Genomic DNA, 27,214 nt, shown 5'->3' with positions numbered 1-27,214 from the left:
GCCAATACACCTAACCAGCACGTCTTTCAGACTGTGGGAGGAAACTGGAGCACCCGGAGGAAACTCACGCAGACACGGGGAGAATGTGCAGACTCCACAAGCCAGGAATGAACCTGGGTCCCTGGAGCTGTGAGGCAGCAGTGCTAACCACTGTGCTACTGTACCACACTCACGATGCACATTGGGAGATCTGGTGCAGCCACAATGGCCCAAATGGCTTCCTTCTGTTTCGTAATAATTCTGGGATCCCATGATATAAGAAGGTAGTGTCTAGTACCCTGTCCACAATGCAGTGGCGGGTCTAGCAGTGTGAGTGTGTATATGGCAGGGTGTTAAAGTTTATTTAACATAAAAATGGGTTAAAGTTTATTTATTATTAGTCACAAGTAGGCTTACATTAACACCGCAATTAAGTTACTGTGAAAATTCCCTAGTTGCCACACTCCGGTGTCTGTTCGGGAAACTGAGGGAGAATTTAGCATGGCCAATGCACCTAACCAGCACGTCTTTCGGACTGTGGGAGGAAACCGGAGCACCCGGAGGGAACCCACGCAGACAACGTGCAGACTCCGCACAGACTGTGGCCCAAGCCAGGAGTCGAACCCGGGACCCTGGTGCTGTGTGACTGCAGTGCTAACCACTGTGCCACTGTGCCACTGTGCCACCGTGCCAGGAGAACAGAAGTGAGAAGCCTGAGTGAGAGATGAATTAAAGATTTCCTGTCCTTTAGTAGTGGGAAGAAAAGACTGAAAAGTGTTGAACGGTGTGGCGTAAGGCTGTTTTGGGGTGCTGCAGGGTGGGGTATTTTTGCCAGATTCAAGCGCCAAATTACTGAAAGCTTTCCCCTTTTTTTAGCCTGTTTTGTGCGCGTGCCGAACTCCAGAATGTTGAGTGTTATCAGCTGAAAATCAAGTATCGGTCATCGAAAAAAGGGGTTATGGCAGCAGTTTTGTTTTGACTGTAACTTGGCACACCAGATACAATGATTAATGTCCTTTATCCCCAAGTGGGCTTAATAACAGGCTTAATATTCTAAAATGCACCTCTACATCTCAACACCGCTGTCTGTGAAACTGCACACCATTGACTGGACACAGATCCAGATTTCATTTGTGACTGTATTTCATGGAACAGTCCAAGATGTAAGTTTTAGTGATCACTCACTTTGCAATAATTCCACATCTTCCCATTAAATGAATAAAAGTATGATTTCAGCTCAGAATTCCTATCATTGGAAGGAAGATGGTCCCCAGTGTTATGGTAAAATATCCGTAAGTTGTAAATAAGAACATAAAAAACAGAAGTTGGAGTAGGCCATTCGGCCCATCAAGCCTGGTCCACTACTCAATGAGACCATGGCTGATCTGACTGTGGCCTTTTAATGGTACTTTTTCCCGTCTGTTTCCCATAGCTCTTTACTCCCTTGTCAATCAAAATCTGTCTAACTCACCTTGAATATAGTCAATGGCCCAGCCTCCAATGGAAGAGAACTCCAAATACTAACAGTCCTCTGACAGAAATGGATCCCTCCTGACCTCTGTCTTAAATGGGAGTCCTCTTATCTTCAGGTATGGCAGAACCCTTAGAGCATTGACATACAGAGATATCTGGGCATACAGGTCCACAGATACCTGGTATTTGCAACTCTCAGTAATGTCTTCATGGTCACCATTAGACATTTAATTCCTGATTTTTTTAATTGAACTCAAAAATGGTGGGATTCAGACCCAGGGCCCTATAACATTAGTCTAGGTTTCTGGATTACTAGTCCAATGACAATATCACTACATTTGGTCTCCCCACATATAACAACCATTGATTCTTCTGTGGCTTTGTTCACTAAAGTCAGGACAGTGTAATTTCCTGCACGGATGTAAAACTGATGCTGTACTAGAAGGTAAAGAAAACTGTTTATGATCCTTATAATAAACAAAAACAGAAAATGCTGGAATATCTCGGCGGGTCTGACAGCATCTGTGGGGAGAGAATAGCTGTGGAGGTGCCGGCGTTGGACTGGGGTGAACACAGTAAGAAGTCTCACAACACCAGGTTAAAGTCCAACAGGTTTATTTGGTAGCAAATACCATAAGCTTTCGGAGCGCTGCTCCTTCATCAGATGGAGTGGAAATGTGCTCTCAAACAGGGCACAGAGACACAACATCAAGTTACAGAATACTGATTAGAATGCAAATCCCTAAAGCCAGCCAGGTCTTAAAGGTGCAGACAGTGTGGGTGGAGGGAGCATTAAACACAGGTTAAAGAGATATGTATTGTCTCCAGACAGATAATACACATCTCTTTAACCTGTGTTTAATGCTCCCTCCACCCACATTGTCTGCATCTGTCTGGAGACAATACACATCTCTTTAACCTGTGTTTAATGCTCCCTCCACCCACATTGTCTGTACCTTTAAGACTTGTCTGGCTTTCGGGATTCGCATTCTAATCAGTATTCTGTAACTTGATGTTGTGTCTCTGTGCCCTGTTTGAGAGCACGTTTCCACTCCATCTGATGAAGGAGCAGCGCTCCGAAAGCTTATGGTATTTGCTACCAAATAAACCTGTTGGACTTTAACCTGGTGTTGTGAGACTTCTTACTGGGAGAGAATAGACCCAACGTTTCAATCTGGATGAACCTTCATCAGAGCTCAGAGCAAAGAAAATCAGACAAGATTTATACTATGAAGGTGTGGTAGAGCTGTAATTGGACAAAGGAAATGTAAATGAGGATTACAGAAGGCTGAGAAGGTGCTGAAAGTGTCCATTGACTGGTCAGAATGTGTGAATGGCACAGAGGTACAGATGGTTCAGGCAGTTGTTTATGTTTATGATCCTTGTTTAGTGGTAAAAATGTGAAGTATTAGGTGTGAGCATGGGGGAGATAAATCTATAAACCTAGGTTGCCAGAATGTATCTTGGTCTCTGGAGAAAATGTGGATAAGATTGCGCTTTCCAGTTCTGACAATTTGAAATTGAATTGAACCTGGGACCCTGGCGCTGTGAGGCGTCGATGGTTGTGAGGCAGCAGAGCTAACCACTGTGCCATCGTGCTGCCCAGGTAAAATGTTCCTTTCAAATGTTCTATGAGTAGAGTATGATTTGCAAAAAAAAAGTTAGATAGTATCCATATTGCAGGCAGCATTCCTTCAGTCAGTTAGAGCCAGAGTCCACCTCACACATCCCATCCCCCCATGACCATCCCATGACCACCAATAACCCCATCCCCATGACCCCCTATAACCCCCATGACCATTCCGTGACCCCCAATAACCCCATTCTCCCATGACCATCCTGTGACCCCCCAACATCCCCATCCCCATGACATCCCATGACCCCCAATAACCCCCATGACCATCCCTTGACCCCCAATAACCCGCATGACCATTCCGTGATCCCCAATAACCCCTATCCCCATGACCATCCCGTGACCCTGAATAACCCCCCACCATGAACATTAATCTGAATTGCCCTCAGAAACCCCTCAATAACCTCCTCATGGCCCCAGCAACTTCCCCTGCAGCCAACAAGCAAAATCTTCACCACTCCAAACCCTCCCATCAATGTCTCTCTCCACCCCCACCCCACCCACAACGCAGTTTCTGAAAAGTTAAATCTTTCCTTCGGGAACAAAGTTAGACAGGAAATGGTTTTTTCTCCTGGAAAACAGTCCCTGGGTTGAAGCAGCAGAAGGCTGTTCATTTCCTTTTATGGGCAGTATGCAAATAAGGCAGCGGACGTTGCATCAACTTCTGCTGAAGAGATAAGAACATTAAAAACATTTCTCAAAATAAGATGGAAGGATTGAAGGGATATGATATAGAACATTCTAAACAAAGCGACAATTTATAGTTTGACACGTAGTAAGTATGACTGTAGGATGTAGTGTTTGGTGTTGGCTGGCAGCGTCGGCGAGTATTGAGCATACTTACCTGGCAGGGGTGAAACTATGATCAAGCAGGTAGTTCGCCCAGGACGAGGCTAACCCATTGCACTTCGGGTGTGCTGACGCCTGCGATGTCCCCAAATGCGGGATACTCGACTGCAAAATTTGTGGTAGTGGGGGACTGCGTTCGCGCTCTCCCCTGGCTTATAAAAAAAAATAGAACTGGTTTTGGCTTTTTCCAAAAGGGGGAGCTGTAGCAACTGAATGCAATCTATTGTCCTTCTAATCCATTAGATTCCCCTGCTCTGGTTAAGGCGATTGTTAGTTAAATCCCCCCAGGTTTTATTTTGCCTATATTTTTTTAAATATTCAACCACTTTTAAAGTTATGTCTTTTTCATTCAGGCTGCCTCCTCCTGCAGATGATTTGCTCTCTCTCTGCTTCTGTGGCACTGCATCAGTTTCATCATAACTCAGAGAAGCACATTTTAAGAAGGAGAAGCTTTTGACCTGTTAAGATTCCAGCGTCTGTGTGCAGTTTGCACATTCTCCCCGTATCTGCATGGGTTTCCTCTGGGTGCTCCGGTTTCCTCCCACACTGGATTAGGTTCATTGACCATACTAAATTGCCCCTTGGTGTCCAAAGATATGTAAATTAGGGGGATTAGTGGAATAAATATGTGGGGTCACATATGGAATACTGTGTGCAGTATTGGTCCCCTTATTTGCGGAAGCATATATTGGCCTTGGAGGGAGTGCAGAGAAGGTTCACCAGGTTGATACCAGAGATGAGGGGCGTTGACTATAAGGAGAGACTGAGCAGATTGGGTTTGTATTCGTTGGAATTTAGAAGGCTGAGGGGGGATCTTATAGAGACCTATAAGATAATGAAGGGGCTGGATAGGGTAGAGGTGGAAAGATTCTTAGAAAGGGAACTAGAGGGCACAGCCTCAAAATAAAGGGGGGTCAGTTTAAGACAGAGTTGAGGAGGAACTTCTTCTCTCAGAGGGTGGTGAATCTCTGGAATTCTCTGCCCACTGAAGTGGTGGAGGCTACCTAGTTGAATATGTTTAAATCACGGATAGATGGATTCCTGATCGGTAAGGGAATTAGGGGTTATAGGGATCAGGCGGGTAAGTGGAACTGATCCACTTCTGATCAGCCATGATCTTATTGAATGGCGGGGCAGGCTCGAGGGGCTAAATGGCCTACTCCTGTTCCTATTTCTTATGTTCTTATGTCACAAGGATGTGGGGAAGACCTGTGTATGATGCTCTGTTGGAGAGTTGGTGCAGACTTGATGGGCTGAATGGCCTTCTTCTGCACTGTAGGGATTTTATGATAGATTCTGACAAGACTGAAGCCAGCAATAAACGATATGACTGAGCAGATTCTATCCCAGGCCATTTTTAGGCTGAACCAGAGTTCCCACAATATTGGTGCCAGTTTAACCTTGAGATTTGCTTCTGAACATATATGCCAGTGCAAAGACCGGCTATTTCCACCTCCTGTAACATCATCAGACTCCACCCTGCTTCAGCACTCCTGCTGCTGTAATCCCATTGCATGTGTGATGAAATATCACGGATTTTAATATTTTCCCCATATCACTGTGCTAGACTGTGAAACAGGCGTGTGTGCGATGTAAGATTGGAATCCCCTCCAATTGGACTTTTATAAAAACCTCAAAATCCTTGGACATAAGTACTGTAAATAAACATGATGTGGAGTTGTCGACGTTGGACTGGGGTAGGTACAATAAGTACAGTAAGTAGTCTCACAACTACTGGGAGGAAGTGACGAAGATGATTGATGAGGGCAGGGCAGTGAATGTTGTCTACATGGACTTCAATAAGGCCTTTGACAAGGCCCCTCATGGCAGACTGGTGCAGAAGGTGATGTTGCATGGGATCTGAGGTGAGCTGGCAAGGTGGATACAGAACTGGCTCGGCCAAAGAAGGTAGTAAGAAGTTTAACAACACCAGGTTAAAGTCCAACAGGTTTATTTGGTAGCAAAAGCCACACAAGCTTTCGGAGCTCCAAGCCCCAAGCCTGAAGAAGGGGCTTGGAGCTCCGAAAGCTTGTGTGGCTTTTGCTACCAAATAAACCTGTTGGACTTTAACCTGGTGTTGTTAAACATCTTACTGTGTTTACCCCAGTCCAACGCCGACATCTCCACATCGGTCAAAGAAGACAGAGGGTAGCAGTGGAAGGATGTGTTTCTGAATGGAGGGCTGTGACAAGTGATTTTCCTCTGGGATCAGTGCTGGGACCTTTGCTGTTTGTAATATATATAAATGATTTGGAGGGAAATGTAACTGGATTGATTAGTAAGTTTGTGGATGACACAAATCTAGGTGGATTTGCAGATAGCAATGAGGACCATCAGAGGATATAGCAGGATATAGATCAGTTGGAAACTTGGGCGGAGAGATGGCAGATGGAGTTTAATCCGGACAAATGTGAGGTAATGCATTTTGGAAGGTCTAATACAGATAGGAAATATACAGTAAATGGCAGAACCCTTAAGAGTATTGATAGGCAGAGGGATCTGGGCGTACAGGTACACAGGTCACTGAAAGGGGTTGGGACGTCTTGTTGAAGTTGTACAAGACATTGATAAAGCCACACTTGGAATACTGTGTGCAATTCTGGTCACCCTATTGTAGGAAGGATATTATTGAACTAGAAAGAGTGCAGAAACGATTTACTTGGATGCTACCGGGACTTGATGGATTGAGTTATAAGGAGAGGCTGGATAGACTGGGACTGTTTTCCTCTGGAGCGTAGGAGACTGAGGGGTGACCTTATAGAGGTCTGTAAAATAATGAGGGGCACAGATCAGTTAGATAGTCAACATCTTTTCCCAAAGATAGGGGAGTCTAAAACTAGAGGGCATAGATTTAAGGTGAGAGGGGAGAGATACAAAAGTGTCCAGAGGGGCAATTTGTTCACACAGAGGATGGTGAGTGTCTGGAACAAGTTGCCAGAGGTAGTAGTAGAGGCAGGTACAATTTTGTCTTTTAAAAAGCATTTAGACAGTTACATAGGTACTATGGGTATAAAGGGATATGGGCCAAATGCGGGCAATTGGGATTAGCTTAGGGGTTTTAAAGAAGAAGAAAGGGCGGCATGGACAAGTTGGGCCGAAGGGCCTGTTTCCATGCTGTAAACCTCTATGACTCTATGAAAGTGGCAATGCAGGTGACGAAGGTAGTCAAGGAGACATACGGCATGCTTGCCTTCATCGGCCAGGGTATTGAGTTTAAAAATTGGCAATTCATGTTGCAGCTTTATAGAACCTTAGTTAGGCCGCACTTGGAATATAGTGTTCAATTCTGTTCGCCACACTACCAGGAGGATGTGGAGTCTTTGGAGAGGGTACAGAAAAGATTTACCAGGATGTTGCCTGGTATGGAGGGCATTAGCTTTGAGGAGAGGTTGGTTTGTTCTCACTGGAGTGACGGAGGTTGAGGGGAGACCTGATAGAAGTCTACAAGATTATGAGAGGCATGGACAGAGTGGATAGTCAGAAGCTTTTTCCCAGGGTGGATGAGTCAATTACTCGGGCCCCCTTATAACTACTGCCCAATGCCTGGTGAGCAGTGCCAAGGTGCCCTCAGGCATTGCCACTTTGTCTATTGGGCAGTGTCAGGGAGCCAGTCTGGTACATCCCCTCTTTACCACTGACTTCCTGAGGGGTCACAATGGTTTCCCTTTATTCCAGCAAGGTCAGGCCGCCAGCTCCCCGTTACTGTGTGTGTGTGTGCGTGTGTGTGTGTGTGTGTGTGGTGGAGTGGTGCGTGTGTGTGCTGAGTGGTGCTGTTTGTGTGTGTCTGAGTTTGTGTGTCTGAGCGTGTGTGTGTGTCTGTGTATGTGTGTGTGCATAAATTTGCATTCGGGAGATAAGGGAAGTGACTTGAAGTTTAACCATTGTTTTTCAAAAAAAATGTAGAATTAGCAAAGACCATTAAATGAATAAAATAAAGGATAAAGTTTCATTTGACCTGAAAGTATCGCCTTGAAAGTAATATAAAAGATCTGTATATTCTGGGAATGGGACTTCATAGGAACACAGGAATTAGGAGCAGAAGTCGGCAAATTCAGCCCTTCGAGCCTGCTCCGCCATTCAATCAGATCATGGCTGATCTCTCCCTGCTCTCAAATCCACCTCCCCACCTGCTCCATATCCCTCTTTCCCTTTTTAAAATTAGAAATTTATCTATCTCCTTCTTGAAACCATTCAATGATTCAGACTCTACCGCGCTCTGGGGCAGCGAGTTCCACAAATTCACCCCCCTCTGCGAGAAGTAGTTCCTCCTCATCTCAGCTTTTAAATCTACCCCCTCTCAACCCATACCTGTGACGTCTTGTTCTGGATTGCCCCATACGAGGAAACATTTGGTCTACATTTACTTTATCAATCCCTTTTTAACATTTTATATACCTCGATCAGATCCCCCCTCATCCTTTTAAATTCCAGCAAGTACAAGCCCAAACTGTTTAATCTCTCCGAGTACATCAACATTTCAGTGGGCTTTAAATACAGATTTTTAAAGACATACTTTCAGAATGATTTTCCTGACGTTCCCTCTCAAGGTTCCTCTTTGAGTCGTCTCTGTAATCTACCACAACTGCCTGCACCACCTCCTCCTCCACCATCTTCCTCAAGACCCCGGGCTTTTATTTTAAAACTAAAAGGTACTCAAAACTAATCCAAAAATAAAATACTGCAGGTGCTGAAAATGTGAATGAATCTGATGAAGGCTTGTCAGTTGAAATGTTAACTCTGTTTCTCTCCACAGATGTTTCCTGACCTGCTGAGTATTCCCGGCATTTTCTGTTTTTATTTCCCAATGAAACCAACTGGATAGTTACACAACTATTTGGTAATAATCAAGGCCACTGTTTTTTCGATTTCTATGCAAGCATGCATGTGATTATACAATTAAAATCCATTAATATCACTACACTCCGAGAGTATTCCGTACCAAAAATACAATTTGATTTATTCAATCAACATAGACTTGTGACCCTTGTACGTTGCAAATGTGATGTAAGAAAAAAACCTTTTCACGCAGCGAGTGGTTCGGGGTCTGGAATGCACTGCCTGGGAGTGTGATGGAGGCAGGTTCAATCGAGGCATTCAAGAGGACATTAGATGATTACTTGAATAGAAACAATGTGCCGGGGTTTGGGAAAAAGGGACAAAATCAAGTTTAAAGTTTTAAAAAAGTTTAAAAGTTTATTTATTAGTGTCACAAGTAGGCTTACATTAACATTGCAATTAAGTTACTGTGAAAATCCCTTAATCGTCACACTCCTGTGCCTGTTGGGTACACTGAGGAAGAACTTAACATGGCCAGTGCACCTAACCAGCACGTCTTTCGGACTGTGGGAGGAAACTGGAGCACCCGGAGGAAACTCACGCAGACACGGGGAGAATGTGCAGACTCCACAAGCCAGGAATGAACCTGGGTCCCTGGAGCTGTGAGGCAGCAGTGCTAACCACTGTGCTACTGTGCCACGCTCATGATGCACGTTGGGAGATCTGGTGCAGCCACAGTGGCCCAAATGGCTTCCTTCTGTTTCGTAATAATTCTGGGATCCCATGATAAAAGAAGGTAGTGTCTAGTACCCTGTCCACAATGCAGTGGCGGGTCTAGCAGTGTGAGTGTGTATATGGCAGGGTGTTAAAGTTTATTTAACATAAAAATGGGTCAAAGTTTATTTATTATTAGTCACAAGTAGGCTTACATTAACACCGCAATGAAGTTACTGTGAATATTCCCTAGTTGCCACACTCCGGTGTCTGTTTGGGAAACTGAGGGAGAATTTAGCATGGCCAATGCACCTAACCAGCACGTCTTTCGGACTGTGGGAGGAAACCGGAGCACCCGGAGGGAACCCACGCAGACAACGTGCAGACTCCGCACAGACTGTGGCCCAAGCCAGGAGTCGAACCCGGGACCCTGGTGCTGTGCGACAGCAGTGCTAACCACTGTGCCACTGTGCCACCGTGCCAGGAGAATAGAAGTGAGAAGCCTGAGTGAGAGATGAATTAAAGATTTCCTGTCCTTTAGTAGTGGGGAGAAAAGACTGAAAAGTGTTGAACGGTGTGGCGTAAGGCTGTTTTGGGGTGCTGCAGGGTGGGGTATTTTTGCCAGATTCAAGCGCCAAATTACTGAAAGCTTTCCCCTTTTTTTAGCCTGTTTTGTGCGCGTGCCGAACTCCAGAATGTTGAGTGTCATCAGCTGAAAATCAAGTATCGGTCATCGAAAAAAGGGGTTATGGCAGCAGTTTTGTTTTGACTGTAACTTGGCACACCAGATACAATGATTAATGTCCTTTATCCCCAAGTGGGCTTAATAACAGGCTTAATATTCTAAAATGCCACCTCTACATCTCAACACCGTGGTCTGTGAAACTGCACACCATTGACTGGACACAGATCCAGATTTCATTTGTGACTGTATTTCATGGAACAGTCTAAGATGTAGGTTTTAGTGATCACTCATTTTGCAATAATTCCACATCTTCCCATTAAATGAATAAAAGTAGGATTTCAGCTCAGAATTCCTATCATTGGAAGGAAGATGGTCCCCAGTATTATGGTAAAATATCCGTAAGTTGTAAATAAGAACATAAAAAACAGAAGTTGGAGTAGGCCATTCGGCCCATCAAGCCTGGTCCACTACTCAATGAGACCATGGCTGATCTGACTGTGGCCTTTTAATGGTACTTTTTCCCGTCTGTTTCCCATAGCTCTTTACTCCCTTGTCAATCAAAATCTGTCTAACTCACTTTGAATATAGTCAATGGCCCAGCCTCCAATGGAAGAGAACTCCAAATACTAACAGTCCTCTGACAGAAATGGATCCCTCCTGACCTCTGTCTTAAATGGGAGTCCTCTTATCTTCAGGTATGGCAGAACCCTTAGAGCATTGACATACAGAGATATCTGGGCATACAGGTCCACAGATACCTGGTATTTGCAACTATCAGTAGTGGCTTCATGGTCACCATGAGACTTTTAATTACTGATTTTCTTTATTGAACTCAGATATGGTGGGATTCAGACCCAGGGCCCCATAACATTAGTCTAGGTTTCTGGATTACTAGTCCAATGACAATATCACTACATTTGGTCTCCCCACATATAACAACCATTGATTCTTCTGTGGCTTTGTTCACTAAAGTCAGGACAGTGCAATTTCCTGCACGGATGTAAAACTGATGCTGTACTAGAAGGTAAAGAAAACTGTTTATGATCCTTATAATAAACAAAAACAGAAAATGCTGGAATATCTCGGCGGGTCTGACAGCATCTGTGGGGAGAGAATAGATGTGGAGGTGGCGGCGTTGGACTGGGGCTAGTATTATTGGGGAGCGTTTAAACTAGATTTGCAGGGGGATGGGAACCAGAGTGCCAGAGCAGATAGTGGAGCAGGGGTAAAAAGACAGGTTAGTTCAAGCAAAATCACAAATGGAAGGGTAGAGTGTGGTGGAAATAATTTTTTGAGGTGTGTCTATTTCAATGCCAGGAGTATTGTGGGGAAGGCAGATGGGCTGAAGGCGTGGATAGACACATGGAAGTATGACATTATATCCATGAGTGAAACTTGGCTACAGGAGGGGCAGGACTGGCAGCTCAATGTTCCAGGGTTCCAATGTTTCAGGCGGGATAGAGGCAGAGGGATAAAAGGTGGGGGGGTGCCATTGTTGGTCAGGGAAAATGTTACAGCGGTACTCAGGCAGGATAGATTAGGGAGCTTGTCTACAGAGGCCCTATGGGTGGAGCTGAGAAACAGGAAAGGTATGACCACATTAATGGGCTTGTATTATAGACCACCCAATAGTCAGCGAGAATTGGAGGAGCAAATCAGCGGAGAGACAGCTGACAACTGCAAGAAACACAAAGTTGTGATAGTAGGGGATTTTAATTTTCCACATATAGATTGGGACTCGCATACTGTTAAAGGTTTAGACGGGGTAGATTTTGTAAAATGTGTTCAGGAGAATTTTCTACATCAGTATATAGAGGTGCCAACTAGAGAGGATGCGATATTGGATCTCCTATTGGGAAATGAGTTAGGGCAGGTGATGGATGTGACTGTGAGGGAACACTTTGGATCCAGTGATCATAATGCATTTAGTTTCAACCTGATCGTGGATAAGGATAGATCTGGTCCTCGGGTTGAAGTTCTGAACTGGAAAAAGGCCAAATTTGATGAAATGAGAAGGGATCTGGGAAGTGTGGATTGGCACAGGCTGTTCTCTGGTAAGGGTGTAAATGGAAAGTGGGAGGCCTTCAAAGGAGAAATTTTGAGAGTGCAGAGTTTGTATGTTCCTGTCAGGATTAAAGGCAAAGTAAATGGGAATAAGGAACCTTGGTTCTTGAGGGAGATTGTAACACTGATTAAGAGGAAGAGAGAGTTGTATGAAATGTACAGGCAGCAAGGAACACATCAGATGCTCGAGGAGTATAAAAAGTGCAAGAAACTACTTAAGAGGGAAATCAGGAGGACTAAAAGAAGACATGAGGTTGCTTTGGCAGACAGAGTGAAGGAAAATCCAAAGAGCTTCTATAGGTATGTTAGGAGCAAAAGGATAGTGAGGGATAAAATTGGTCCTCTTGAAGACCAGAGTGGTAGACTGTGTATGGAACCAAAAGAGATGGGGGAGATACTAAATAGTTTTTTTGCATCCGTATTTACTGAGGAAACGGAAATAGGGCAAACTGGTAGGGAGGCCATGGAACCTTTACAGATTAAAGGGGAGGAGGTGCTCGCTGTCTTGAGGCAAATCAGAGTGGATAAATCCCCAGGACCGGACAGGGTATTCCCACGGACCTTGAGGGAAGCTTGTGTTGAACTTGCAGGGGCCCTGGCAGACATATTTAAAATGTCAGTATTCACGGGGGAGATGCCGGATGATTGGAGGGTGGCTCATGTTGTTCAGTTGTTTAAAAAAGGTTCCAAAAGAAATCCGGGAAATTATCGGCCAGTAAGTTTGACGTCGGTGGTGGGCAAGTTATTGGAAGGTGTGATAAGGGATAGGATCTACAAATATTTGGATAGACAGGGACTTATTAGGGAGAGTCAACATGGCTTTGTGCGTGGTAGGTCATGTTTGACCAATCTATTAGAGTTTTTCGAGGAGGTTACCAGGAAAGTGGATGAAGGGAAGGCGGTGGATGTTGTCTACCTGGATTTCAGCAAGGCCTTTGACAAGGTCCCTCATGGGAGGTTAGTTAGGAAGGTTCAGTCGCTAGGTATACATGGGGAGGTAGTAAATTGGATAAGACACTGGCTCAGTGGAAGAAGCCAGAGAGTGGTTGTGGAGGATTGCTTCTCTGAGTGGAGGCCTGTGACTAGTGGTGTGCCGCAGGGATCGGTGTTGGGTCCATTGTTGTTTGTCATCTATATCAATGATCTGGATGATAATGTGGTAAATTGGATCAGCAAGTTTGCTGATGATACAAAGATTGGAGGTGTAGTGGACAGTGAGGAAGGTTTTCAAAGCTTGCAGAGGATTTGGACCAACTAGAAAAATGGGCTGAAAAATGGCAAATGGAATTTAACGCAGACAAGTGTGAGATATTGCACTTTGGAAGGACAAACCAAAGAAGAACGTACAGGGTAAATGGTAGGACTCTGAAGAGTGCAGTTGAACAGAGGGATCTGGGAATACAGGTACAGAATTCCCTAAAAGTGACGTCACAGGTGGATAGGGTCGTAAAGAGTGCCTTTGGTACATTGGCCTTTATAAATCGGAGTATCGAGTATAAAAGTTGGAGTGTTATGGTAAGGTTATATGAGGCATTGGTGAGGCCGAGTTTGGAGTATTGTGTACAGTTTTGGTCACCTAGTTACAGGAAGGATGTAAATAAGATTGAAAGAGTGCAGAGAAGGTTCACAAGGATGTTGCCGGGACTTGAGAAGCTGAGTTAGAGAGAGAGATTGAATAGGTTGGGACTTTATTCCCTGGAGCGTAGAAGATTGAGGGGAGATTTGATAGAGGTGTATAAGATTTTGATGGGTATAGATAGAGTGAATGCAAGCAGGCTTTTTCCGCTGAGGCTAGGGGAGAAAAAAACCAGAGGGCATGGGTTAAGGGTGAAAGGAGAAAAGTTTAAAGGGAATATTAGGGGGGGCTTCTTCACGCAGAGTGGTGGGAGTGTGGAATGAGCTGCCGGATAAAGTGGTAAATGCGGGGTTTTAACATTTAAGAAAAACTTGGACGGGTTCATGGATGAGAGGGGTGTGGAGGGATATGGTCCAAGTGCAGGTCAATGGGACTAGGCATAAAATGGTTCAGCACAGACAAAAAGGGCCAAAAGGCCTGTTTCTGAGCTGTAATTTTCTATGGTTCTATGGTTCTATGGGTGAACACAGTAAGAAGTTTAACAACACCAGGTTAAAGTCCAACAGGTTTATTTGGTAGCAAATAACTGTCTGTCTGGAGACAATACACATCTCTTTAACCTGTGTTTAATGCTCCCTCCACCCACATTGTCTGTACCTTTAAGACTTGGCTGGCTTTAGGGATTCGCATTCTAATCAGTATTCTGTAACTTGATGTTGTGTCTCTGTGCCCTGTTTGAGAGCACATTTCCACTCCATCTGATGAAGGAGCAGCGCTCCGAAAGCTTATGGTATTTGCTACCAAATAAACCTGTTGGACTTTAACCTGGTGTTGTGAGACTTCTTACTGGGAGAGAATAGACCCAACGTTTCAATCTGGATGAACCTTCATCAGAGCTCAGAGCAAAGAAAATCAGACAAGATTTATACTATGAAGGTGTGGTACAGCTGTAATTGGACAAAGGAAATGTAAATGAGGATTACAGAAGGCTGAGAAGGTGCTGAAAGTGTCCGTTGACTGATCAGAATGTGTGAATGGCACAGAGGTCCAGATGGTTCAGGCAGTTGTTTATGTTTATGATCCTTGTTTCGTGGTAAAAATGTGAAGTATTAGGTGTGAGCATGGGGGAGATAAATCTATAAATCTAGGTTGCCAGAATGTATCTTGGTCTCTGGAGAAAATGTGGATAAGATTGCGCTTTCCAGTTCTGACAATTTGAAATTGAATTGAACCTGGGACCCTGGCGCTGTGAGGCGTCGATGGCTGTGAGGCAGCAGAGCTAACCACTGTGCCATCGTGCTGCCCAGGTAAAATGTTTCTTTTAAATGTTCTATGATTAGAGTATAAGTTGCAAAAAAAAGTTATATGGTATCCATATTGCAGGCAGCATTCCCTCAGTCAGTTAGAGCCAGAGTCCACCTCACACATCCCATCCCCCCATGACCATCCCATGACCCCCAATAACCCCATCCCCATGATCAGCCCATGACCCCCTATAACCCCCATGACCATTCCATGACCCCCAATAACCCCATTCTCCCATGACCATCCTGTGACCCCCCAACATCCCCATCCCCATGACATCCCATGAGCCCCAATAACCCCCATGACCATCCCATGACCCCCTATAACGCTCATGACCATTCCGTGACCCCCAATAACCCCATTCTCCCATGACCATCCTGTGACCCCCCAACATCCCCATGACATCCCATGACCCCCAATAACCCCCATGACCATCCCTTGACCCCCAATAACCCGCATGACCATTCCGTGATCCCCAATAACCCCTATCCCCATGACCACCCGTGACCCTGAATAACCCCTCACCATGAACATTAATCTGAATTGCCCTCAGAAACCCCTCAATAACCTCCTCATGGCCCCAGCAACTTCCCCTGCAGCCAACAAGCAACATCTTCACCACTCCAAACCCTCCCATCAATCTCTCTCTGCACCCCCACCCCACCCCACCCACAACGCAGTTTCTGAAAAGTTAAATCTTTCCTTCGGGAACAAAGTTAGACAGGAAATGGTTTTTTCTCCTGGAAAACAGTCCCTGGGTTGAAGCAGCAGAAGGCTGTTCATTTCCTTTTATGGGCAGTATGCAAATAAGGCAGCGGACGTTGCATCAACTTTTGCTGAAGAGATAAGAACATTAAAAACATTTCTCAAAATAAGATGGAAGGATTGAAGGGATATGATATAGAACATTCTAAACAAAGCGACAATTTATAGTTTGACACGTAGTAAGTATGACTGTAGGATGTAGTGTTTGGTGTTGGCTGGCAGCGTCGGCGAGTATTGAGCATACTTACCTGGCAGGGGTGAAACTATGATCAAGCAGGTAGTTCGCCCAGGACGAGGCTAACCCATTGCACTTCGGGTGTGCTGACGCCTGCGATGTCCCCAAATGCGGGATACTCGACTGCAAAATTTGTGGTAGTGGGGACTGCGTTCGCGCTCTCCCCTGGCTTATAAACAAAAATAGAACTGGTTTTGGCTTTTTCCAAAAGGGGGAGCTGTAGCAATTGCATGCAATCTACTGTCGTTCGAATCCAATGGATTCCCCTGCTCTGGTTAAGGCGATTGTTAGTTAAATCCCCCCAGGTTTTATTTTGCCTTTATTGTTTTAAATATTCAACCACTTTTAAAGTTATGTCTTTTTCATTCAGGCTGCCTCCTCCTGCAGATGATTTCCTCTCTCTCTGCTTCTGTGGGACTGCATCAGTTTCATCATAACTCAAGAGAAGCACATTTTAAGAAGGAGAAGCTTTTGACCTTTTAAGATTCCAGCGTCTGTGTGCAGTTTGCACATTCTCCCCGTATCTGCATGGGTTTCCTCTGGGTGCTCCGGTTTCCTCCCACACTGGATTAGGTTCATTGACCATACTAAATTGCCCCTTGGTGTCCAAAGATATGTAAATTAGGGGGATTAGTGGAATAAATATGTGGGGTCACATATGGAATACTGTGCGCAGTATTGGTCCCCTTATTTGCAGAAGGATATATTGGCCTTGGAGGGAGTGCAGAGAAGGTTCACCAGGTTGATACCAGAGATGAGGGGTGTTGACTATAAGGAGAGACTGAGCAGATTGGGTTTGTATTCGTTGGAATTTAGAAGGCTGAGGGGGGATCTTATAGAGACCTATAAGATAATGAAGGGGCTGGATAGGGTAGAGGTGGAAAGATTCTTAGAAAGGGAACTAGAGGGCACAGCCTCAAAATAAAGGGGGGTCAGTTTAGGACAGAGTTGAGGAGGAACTTCTTCTCTCAGAGGGTGGTGGATCTCTGGAATTCTCTGCCCACTGAAGTGGTGGAGGCTACCTCGTTGAATATGTTTAAATCATGGATAGATGGATTCCTGATCGGTAAGGGAATTAGGCGTGATAGGGATCAGGCGGGTAAGTGGAACTGATTCACTTCAGATCAGCCATGATCTTATTGAATGGCGGGGCAGGCTCGAGGGGCTAAATGGCCTACTCCTGCTCCTATTTCTTATGTTCTTATGTCACAAGGATGTGGGGAGGACCTGTGTATGATGCTCTGTTGGAGAGTTGGTGCAGACTTGATGGGCTGAATGGCCTTCTTCTGCACTGTAGGGATTTTATGATAGATTCTGACAAGACTGAAGCCAGCAATATACCATATGACCTAGCAGATTCTATCCCAGGCCATTTTTAGGCTGAACCAGAGTTCCTACAATATTGGTGCCAGTTTAACCTTGAGATTTGCTTCTGAACATATATGCCAGTGCAAAGACCGGCTATTTCCACCTCCTGTAACATCATCAGACTCCACCCTGCTTCAGCACTCCTGCTGCTGTAATCCCATTGCATGTGTGATGAAATATCACGGTTTTTAATATTTTCCCCATATCACTGTGCTAGACTGTGAAACAGGCGTGTGTGCGATGTAAGATTGGAATCCCCTCCAATTGGACTTTTATAAAAACCTCAAAATCCTCGGACATAATTACTGTAAATAAACATGATGTGGAGTTGTCGATGTTGGACTGGGGTAGGTACAATAAGTACAGTAAGTAGTCTCACAACTACTGGGAGGAAGTGACGAAGATGATTGATGAGGGTAGGGCAGTGAATGTTGTCTACATGGACTTCAATAAGGCCTTTGACAAGGCCCCTCATGGCAGACTGGTGCAGAAGGTGAAGTTGCATGGGATCAGAGGTGAGCTGGCAAGGTGGATACAGAACTGGCTCGGTCAAAGAAGGTAGTACGAAGTTTAACAACACCAGGTTAAAGTCCAACAGGTTTATTTAGTAGCAAAAGCCACACAAGCTTTTGGAGCTCCAAGCCCCAAGCCTGAAGAAGGGGCTTGGAGCTCCGAAAGCTTGTGTGGCTTTTGCTACCAAATAAACCTGTTGGACTTTAACCTGGTGTTGTTAAACTTCTTACTGTGTTTACCCCAGTCCAACGCCAGCATCTCCACATCGGTCAAAGAAGACAGAGGGTAGCAGTGGAAGGATGTGTTTCTGAATGGAGGGCTGTGACAAGTGATTTTCCTCAGGGATCAGTGCTGGGACCTTTGCTGTTTGTAATATATATAAATGATTTGGAGGGAAATGTAACTGGATTGATTAGTAAGTTTGTGGATGACACAAATGTTGGTGGATTTGCGGATAGCAATGAGGACCATCAGAGGATATAGCAGGATATAGATCAGTTGGAAACTTGGGCGGAGAGATGGCAGATGGAGTTTAATCCGGACAAATGTGAGGTAATGCATTTTGGAAGGTCTAATACAGATAGGAAATATACAGTAAATGGCAGAACCCTTAAGAGTATTGATAGGCAAAGGGATCTGGGCGTACAGGTACACAGGTCACTGAAAGGGGTTGGGACGTCTTGTTGAAGTTGTACAATACATTGATAAAGCCACACTTGGAATACTGTGTGCAATTCTGGTCACCCTATTATAGAAAGGATATTATTGAACTAGAAAGTGTGCAGAAACGATTTACTAGGATGCTACCGGGACTTGATGGATTGAGTTATAAGGAGAGGCTGGATAGACTGGGACAGTTTTCCTCTGGAGCGTAGGAGACTGAGGGGTGACCGTATAGATGTCTATAAAATAATGAGGGGCACAGATCAGCTAGATAGTCAACATCTTTTCCCAAAGGTAGGGGAGTCTAAAACTAGAGGGCATAGATTTAAGGTGAGAGGGGAGAGATACAAAAGTGTCCAGAGGGGCAATTTGTTCACACAGAGAGTGGTGAGTGTCTGGAACAAGTTGCCAGAGGTAGTAGTAGAGGCGGGTACAATTTTGTCTTTTAAAAAGCATTTAGACAGTTACATAGGTACTATGGGTATAAAGGGATATGGGCCAAATGCGGGCAATTGGGATTAGTTTAGGGGTTTTAAAGAAGAAAGGGCGGCATGGACAAGTTGGGCCGAAGGGCCTGTTTCCATGCTGTAAACCTCTATGACTCTATGAAAGTGGCTGTGCAGGTGACGAAGGTAGTCAAGGAGACATACGGCATGCTTGCCTTCATCGGCCGGGGCATTGAGTTTAAAAATTGGCAATTCATGTTGCAGCTTTATAGAACCTTAGTTAGGCCGCACTTGGAATATAGTGTTCAATTCTGGTCGCCACACTACCAGGAGGATGTGGAGGCTTTGGAGAGGGTACAGAAAAGATTTACCAGGATGTTGCCTGGCATGGAGGGCATTAGCTTTGAGGAGAGGTTGGAGAAACTTGGTTTGTTCTCACTGGAGTGACGGAGGTTGAGGGGAGACCTGATAGAAGTCTACAAGATTATGAGAGGCATGGACAGAGTGGATAGTCAGAAGCTTTTTCCCAGGGTGGAAGAGTCAATTACTAGGGGGCATAGGTTTAAGGTGCGAGGGGCAAGGTTTAAAGGAGATGTACGAGGCAGATTTTGTACACAGAGTGTAGTGGGTGCCTGGAACTCGTTGCCGGGGGAGGTAGTGGAAGCGGCTATGGTAGTGACTTTTAAGTATTGTGTATTGTCTGTCTGGAGACTACAGACTACAGACTACAGAATTGTCTGTCTGGAGACAATACACATCTCTTTAACCTGTGTTTAATGCTCCCTCCACCCACATTGTCTGTACCTTTAAGACTTGGCTGGCTTTAGGGATTCGCATTCTAATCAGTATTCTGTAACTTGATGTTGTGTCTCTGTGCCCTGTTTGAGAGCACATTTCCACTCCATCTGATGGAGGAGCAGCTCTCCGAAAGCTCATGGTATTTGCTACCAAATAAACCTGTTGGACTTTAACCTGGTGTTGTGAGACTTCTTACTGGGAGAGAATAGACCCAACGTTTCAATCTGGATGAACCTTCATCAGAGCTCAGAGCAAAGAAAATCAGACAAGATTTATACTATGAAGGTGTGGTAGAGCTGTAATTGGACAAAGGAAATGTAAATGAGGATTACAGAAGGCTGAGAAGGTGCTGAAAGTGTCCGTTGACTGATCAGAATGTGTGAATGGCACAGAGGTCCAGATGGTTCAGGCAGTTGTTTATGTTTATGATCCTTGTTTCGTGGTAAAAATGTGAAGTATTAGGTGTGAGCATGGGGGAGATAAATCTATAAATCTAGGTTGCCAGAATGTATCTTGGTCTCTGGAGAAAATGTGGATAAGATTGCGCTTTCCAGTTCTGACAATTTGAAATTGAATTGAACCTGGGACCCTGGCGCTGTGAGGCGTCGATGGCTGTGAGGCAGCAGAGCTAACCATTGTGCCATCGTGCTGCCCAGGTAAAATGTTCCTTTCAAACGTTCTATGAGTAGAGTATGATTTGCAAAAAAAAAGTTAGATAGTATCCATATTGCAGGCAGCATTCCCTCAGTCAGTTAGAGCCAGAGTCCACCTCACACATCCCATCCCCCCATGACCCCCAATAACCCCATCCCCATGATCATACCATGACCCCCTACAACCCCCATGACCGTTCCGTGACCCCCAATAACCCCATTCTCCCATGACCATCCTGTGACCCCCCAACATCCCCATCCCCATGACATCCCATGACCCCCAATAACCCCCATGACCATCCCATGACCCCCTATAACCCTCATGACCATTCCGTGACCCCCAATAACCCAATTCTTCCATGACCATCCTGTGACCCCCCAACATCCCCATCCCCATGACATCCCATGACCCCCAATAACCCCCATGACCATCCCATGACCCCCAATAACCCGCATGACCATTCCGTGATCCGCAATAACCCCTATCCGCATGACCATCCCGTGACCCTGAATAACCCCCCACCATGAACATTAATCTGAATTGCCCTCAGAAACCCCTCAATAACCTCCTCATGGCCCCAGCAACTTCTCCTGCAGCCAACAAGCAACATCTTCACCACTCCAAACCCTCCCATCAATCTCTCTCTCTACCCCCCCCCCCCCCCCCCCCACTCAGTTTCTGAAAAGTTAAATCTTTCCTTCCTGAACAAAGTTAGACAGGAAATGGTTTTTTCTCCTGGAAAACAGTCCCTGGGTTGAAGCAGCAGAAGGCTGTTCATTTCCTTTTATGGGCAGTATGCAAATAAGGCAGCGGACGTTGCATCAATCTTTGCTGAAGAGATAAGAACATTAAAAACATTTCTCAAAATAAGATGGAAGGATTGAAGGAATATGATCGGGAACATTCTGAACAAAACGACAATTTATAGTTTGACACGTAGTAAGTATGACTGTAAGATGTAGTGTTTGGTGTTGGCTGGCAGCGTCGGCGAGTATTGAGCATACTTACCTGGCAGGGGTGAAACTATGATCAAGCAGGTAGTTCGCCCAGGACGAGGCTAACCCATTGCACTTCGGGTGTGCTGACGCCTGCGATGTCCCCAAATGCGGGATACTCGACTGCAAAATTTGTGGTAGTGGGGGACTGCGTTCGCGCTCTCCCCTGGCTTATAAACAAAAATAGAACTGGTTTTGGCTTTTTCCAAAAGGGGGAGCTGTAGCAACTGCATGCAATGTATTGTCGTTCTAATCCAATAGATTCCCCTGCTCTGGTTGAGGCGATTGCTCGTTTAATCCACCCAGGTTTTTTTTGCCTTTATTTTTTTAAATATTCAACCACTTTTAAAGTTATGTCTTTTTCATTCAGGCTGCCTCCTCCTGCAGATGATTTCCTCTCTCTCTGCTTCTGTGGCACTGCATCAGTTTCATCATAACTCAGAGAAGCACATTTTAAGAAGGAGAAGCTTTTGACCTTTTAAGATTCCAGCGTCTGTGTGCAGTTTGCACATTCTCCCCGTATAAACATAATGTGGAGTTGTCGACATTGGACTGGGGTAGGTACAGTAAGTACAGTAAGTAGTCTCACAACTACTGGGAGGAAGTGACGAAGATGATTGATGAGGGTAGGGCAGTGGATGTTGTCTACATGGACTTCAGTAAGGCCTTTGACAAGGCCCCTCATGGCAGACTGGTGCAGAAGGTGATGTTGCATGGGATCAGAGGTGAGCTGGCAAGGTGGATACAGAACTGGCTCGGTCAAAGAAGGTAGTAAGAAGTTTAACAACACCAGGTTAAAGTCCAACAGGTTTATTTGGTAGCAAAAGCCACACAAGCTTTTGGAGCTCCAAGCCCCAAGCCTGAAGAAGGGGCTTGGAGCTCCAAAAGCTTGTGTGGCTTTTGCTACCAAATAAACCTGTTGGACTTTAACCTGGTGTTGTTAAACATCTTACTGTGTTTACCCCAGTCCAACGCCGGCATCTCCACATCGGTCAAAGAAGACAGAGGGTAGCAGTGGAAGGATGTGTTTCTGAATGGAGGGCTGTGACAAGTGATTTTCCTCAGGGATCAGTGCTGGGACCTTTGCTGTTTGTAATATATATAAATGATTTGGAGGAAAATGTAACTGGATTGATTAGTAAGTTTGTGGATGACACAAATGTTGGTGGATTTGCGGATAGCAATGAGGACCATCAGAGGATATAGCAGGATATAGATCAGTTGGAAACTTGGGCGGAGAGATGGCAGATGGAGTTTAATCCGGACAAATGTGAGGTAATGCATTTTGGAAGGTCTAATACAGATAGGAAATATACAGTAAATGGCAGAACCCTTAAGAGTATTGATAGGCAAAGGGATCTGGGCGTACAGGTACACAGGTCACTGAAAGGGGTTGGGACGTCTTGTTGAAGTTGTACAATACATTGATAAAGCCACACTTGGAATACTGTGTGCAATTCTGGTCACCCTATTATAGAAAGGATATTATTGAACTAGAAAGTGTGCAGAAACGATTTACTAGGATGCTACCGGGACTTGATGGATTGAGTTATAAGGAGAGGCTGGATAGACTGGGACAGTTTTCCTCTGGAGCGTAGGAGACTGAGGGGTGACCTTATAGAGGTCTATAAAATAATGAGGGGCACAGATCAGCTAGATAGTCAACATCTTTTGCCAAAGATAGGGGAGTCTAAAACTAGAGGGCATAGATTTAAGGTGAGAGGGGAGAGATACAAAAGTGTCCAGAGGGGCAATTTGTTCACACAGAGGATGGTGAGTGTCTGGAACAAGTTGCCAGAGGTAGTAGTAGAGGCAGGTACAATTTTGTCTTTTAAAAAGCATTTAGACAGTTACATAGGTATGATGGGTATAAAGGGATATGGGCCAAATGCGGGCAATTGGGATTAGCTTAGGGGTTTTAAAGAAGAAGAAAGGGCGGCATGGACAAGTTGGGCCGAAGGGCCTGTTTCCATGCTTTAAACCTCTATGACTCTATGAAAGTGGCAATGCAGGTGGCGAAGGTAGTCAAGGAGACATACGGCATGCTTGCCTTCATCGGCCGGGGCATTGAGTTTAAAAATTGGCAATTCATGTTGCAGATTTATAGAACCTTAGTTAGGCCGCACTTGGAATATAGTGTTCAATTCTGGTCGCCACACTACCAGGAGGATGTGGAGGCTTTGGAGAGGGTACAGAAAAGATTTACCAGGATGTTGCCTGGTATGGAGGGCATTAGCTTTGAGGAGAGGTTGGAGAAACTTGGTTTGTTCTGACTGGAGCGACGGAGATTGAGGGGAGACCTGATAGAAGTCTACAAGATTATGAGAGGCATGGACAGAGTGGATAGTCAGAAGCTTTTTCCCAGGGTGGAAGAGTCAATTACTAGGGGGCATAGGTTTAAGGTGCGAGGGGCAAGGTTTAAAGGAGATGTACGAGGCAGATTTTGTACACAGAGAGTAGTGGGTGCCTGGAACACGTTGCCGGGGGAGGTAGTGGAAGCGGCTATGGTAGTGACTTTTAAGGGACATCTTGACAAGTACATGAATAGGATGGGAATAGAGGGATATGGTCCCTGGAAGGGTAGGGGGTTTTAGTTAAGTCGGGCAGCATGGACAGTGCCGGCTTGGAGGGCCGTAGGGCCTGTTCCTGTGCTGTAATTTTCTTTGTTCTTTGTTCTTTGTTAACACTGGGTTAAAGTGATCACCTGCTGAAGGGGCAGCACTCCAAAAGCTCGTGCTAGCAAATAAACCTGTTGGACTTTAACCTGGTGTTGTGAGACTACTTACAATGCAAATAAACAGACCAAACCCCAACACACTCATGCCAGCTGTACAGTGAGGGGTTAATAATCAAAGCGTGTCAATATCGAAACCAAGTCAATACTATTTCAGGACATCACACTATCATCCCAATGACATGAGATCATTGCCATCAGAAAACTCAGTTAATGGGAGCCCACCATAGCAGACGACCCAGGTAACTACCATCGTGTGAACAACATGACAACAAGAAATTGACACGTGCATATCAAATTGGGTGCCAGAGACATCTCACCTGAACGAGGTCCATTGATTCAGTTCTGGAAACAACGGGTGGCATTCTCCCAAAGAAATTTGAAGTGTCCAATTTGCATAAAAACAGAATCTCCCTCGCTTTGTGCACTCGCATGAATATCATTAAAAAGCTGGGGATGGGGCGTTCCTAGCTTTTCCCACTCAGGAGGCCGGCAGCATAGCACTGAGTGAGCCACTGCGCATGCGCTGATGTGTCAGAGTGGAAATCAGCACATGCGCAGTGCCCCGACAGCTGGCCGTGTGACCCCTCCCACACCCCAATCACTGCCCCCACCACCCCACCCCATTCAACCCAACCTAACCCAACATCAGCAGTCTTGACCAGCCCGCCCCACCCCGCAGCCCTGACCCCTCCCCCCTGATGGCCAGCCCCGATCGCTGGCCTCCTTCTCTCTGTCACTGCCAAATATAGTAAAGAAGTTTAACAACACCAGGTTAAAGTCCAACAGGTTTATTTGGTAGCAAAAGCCACACAAGCTTTCGGAGCTCCAAGCCCCTTCTTCAGGTGAGTGGGAATTCTGTTCACAAACAGGGCATATAAAGACAGAGACTCAATTTACATGAATAATGGTTGGAATGCGAATACTTACAACTAATCAAGTCTTTAAGAAACAAAACAATGTGAGTGGAGAGAGCATCAAGACAGGATAAAAAGATATGTATTGTCTCCAGACAAGACAGCCAGTGAAACTCGGCAGGTCCAGGCAACTGTGGGGGTTACAGATAGTGTGACATGAACCCAATATCCCAGTTGAGGCCGTCCTCGTGTGTGCGGAACTTGGCTATCAGTTTCTGCTCAGCGACTCTGCGCCGTCGTGTGTTGCGAAGGCCGCCTTGGAGAACGCTTACCTGAATATCAGAGGCTGAATGCCCGTGACCGCTGAAGTGCTCCTCAACAGGAAGAGAACAGTCTTGCCTGGTGATTGTCGAGCGGTGTTCATTCAACCGCTGTCGCAGCGTCTGCATAGTTTCCCCAATGTACCATGCCTCAGGACATCCTTTCCTGCGGCGTATCAGGTAAACAACGTTGGCCGAGTTGCAAGAGTATGTACCGTGTACCTGGTGGATTGTGTTCTCACGTGAGATGATGGCATCTGTGTCAATGATCCGGCATGTCTTGCAGAGGTTGCTGTGGCAGGGTTGTGTGGTGTCGTGGTCACTGTTCTCCTGAAGGCTGGGTAGTTTGCTGCGGACAATGGTCTGTTTGAGGTTGTGCGGTTGTTTGAAGTGGGGGTGTGGGGATGGCCTTGGCGAGATGTTCGCCTTCATCAATGACATGTTGAAGGCTCCGGAGGAGATGCCGTAACTTCTCCGCTCCGGGGAAGTACTGGACGACGAAGGGTACTCTGTCCACTGTGTCCCGTGTTTGTCTTCTGAGGAGGTCGGTGCGGTTTTTCGCTGTGGCGCGTTGGAACTGTTGATCAATGAGTCGAGCGCTATATCCTGTTCTTATGAGGGCATCTTTCAGCGTCTGGAGGTGTCTGTTGTGATCCTCCTCATCCGAGCAGATCCTGTGTATACGGAGTGCTTGTCCGTAGGGGATGGCTTCTTTAACGTGTTTAGGGTGGAAGCTGGAGAAGTGGAGCATCGTGAGGTTATCCGTGGGCTTGCGGTACAGTGAGGTGCTGAGGTGACTGTCCTTAATGGAGATGCGTGTGTCCAAGAATGCAACCGATTCCGGAGAGTAGTCTATGGTGAGTCTGATGGTGGGATGGAACTTGTTGATGTCATCATATAGTTGTTTCAGTGATTGTTCACCATGAGTCCAAAGGAAGAAAATGTCATCAATGTATCTAGTGTATAGCATCGGTTGAAGGTCCCGTGCGGTGAAGAAGTCTTGTTCAAACCTGTGCATGAAGATGTTGGCATAATGAGGTGTGAATTTGGTCCCCATGGCTGTTCCGTGTGTCTGGATGAAGAACTGGTTGTTGAAGGTGAAGATATTGTGGTCCAGGATGAAGCGGATGAGATGTAAAATTGCATCTGGAAACTGGCAGTTGTTGGCGCTGAGTACTGAGGCCGTTGCAGCAATGCCATCATTGTGGGGGATGCTGGTGTAGAGTGCCGAGACATCCATTGTGACGAGGAGTGCTCCTGGTTCAACTGTTCCATGTGTGCCAAGTTTCTGTAGGAAGTCCGTAGTGTTGTGACAAAAGCTGGGGGTTCTTTGTACAATGGGTTTCAGGATGCCCTCGACATTGCCGGAGAGGTTCTCGCATAGGGTCCCATTGCCCGATACAATGGGACGGCCGGGTGTGTTTGCCTTGTGTATCTTCGGGAGGCAGTAGAGATCTCCAACGCGGGGAGTACGTGGGATGAGAGCACGGAGGGTGCTCTGAAGGTCCGGATCAAAGGTCTTGATCAAAGTGTTGAGTTGACGGGTGTGTTCTTTGGTCGGATCTGCAGGATCTGCAGATCTCCAAGGCGGCCCTCGCGACACACGACGGCGCAGAGTCGCTGAGCAGAAACTGATAGCCAAGTTCCGCACACATGAGGACGGCCTCAACCGGGATATTGGGTTCATGTCACACTATCTGTAACCCCCACAGTTGCCTGGACCTGCCGAGTTTCACTGGCTGTCTTGTCTGGAGACAATACACATCTTTTTAGCCTGTCTTGATGCTCTCTCCACTCACTTTGTTTTGTTTC

At 45.7% G+C, this 27,214-nt stretch overlaps 3 non-coding genes across 3 annotated transcripts; all 3 read left to right on the top strand.

Moving 5' to 3' along the window:
* Positions 1–3,921: 3,921 nt before the first annotated feature.
* LOC144501053 (U1 spliceosomal RNA) lies at positions 3,922–4,085 on the top strand. Its single transcript, XR_013499040.1, has one exon. It is a non-coding gene; the product is annotated as a U1 spliceosomal RNA (small nuclear RNA).
* An 11,974-nt stretch (positions 4,086–16,059) lies between these two features.
* On the top strand, positions 16,060–16,222 carry LOC144501055 (U1 spliceosomal RNA). The gene has a single exon (XR_013499042.1). It is a non-coding gene; the product is annotated as a U1 spliceosomal RNA (small nuclear RNA).
* A 5,274-nt stretch (positions 16,223–21,496) lies between these two features.
* Positions 21,497–21,660, top strand: LOC144501052 (U1 spliceosomal RNA). The gene has a single exon (XR_013499039.1). It is a non-coding gene; the product is annotated as a U1 spliceosomal RNA (small nuclear RNA).
* Positions 21,661–27,214: the final 5,554 nt, after the last annotated feature.

This window comes from Mustelus asterias, chromosome 11 (assembly GCF_964213995.1).
Source record: "Mustelus asterias chromosome 11, sMusAst1.hap1.1, whole genome shotgun sequence".
Classification (NCBI taxonomy): Eukaryota; Metazoa; Chordata; class Chondrichthyes; order Carcharhiniformes; family Triakidae; genus Mustelus; species Mustelus asterias.
The sequence above is the reverse complement of the archived record's forward strand: the minus strand, read 5'-3'. Positions and strand labels throughout refer to the sequence as shown.